Consider the following 356-nt stretch of genomic DNA (forward strand, 5'->3'; position numbering starts at 1 on the left):
AAATGAATGCTCTTCTAACCTGTATCCTCCCCAATACCTGGTACACATTACCCCAGTTAGAAGGAGTCTCTCCAGCTCCTAATTCCTTCTGCACATTATTTTTACCACCCTGACAGCCCTTATATGCAATTTATATATCATTGTATTTCTCAGTTGGCTAGCACAGTGCCTGACACATAATAGACACTCAATAAATGTTTGATAAATGCATAGATGAGATTATCTTATATCCTACAATACCTATTTAAAATTGCCTAAATATTTTTAAGATTTTATTATGAAAAATGACAGTATACCTAACAATAAAGAGAATCATAGAATAAGCCCCCATGTATCTAACCAGATTTAGCAAATAT

The sequence above is a fragment of the Cebus imitator genome, unplaced genomic scaffold (genome assembly GCF_001604975.1).
Source record: "Cebus imitator isolate Cc_AM_T3 unplaced genomic scaffold, Cebus_imitator-1.0 Scaffold32, whole genome shotgun sequence".
Classification (NCBI taxonomy): Eukaryota; Metazoa; Chordata; class Mammalia; order Primates; family Cebidae; genus Cebus; species Cebus imitator.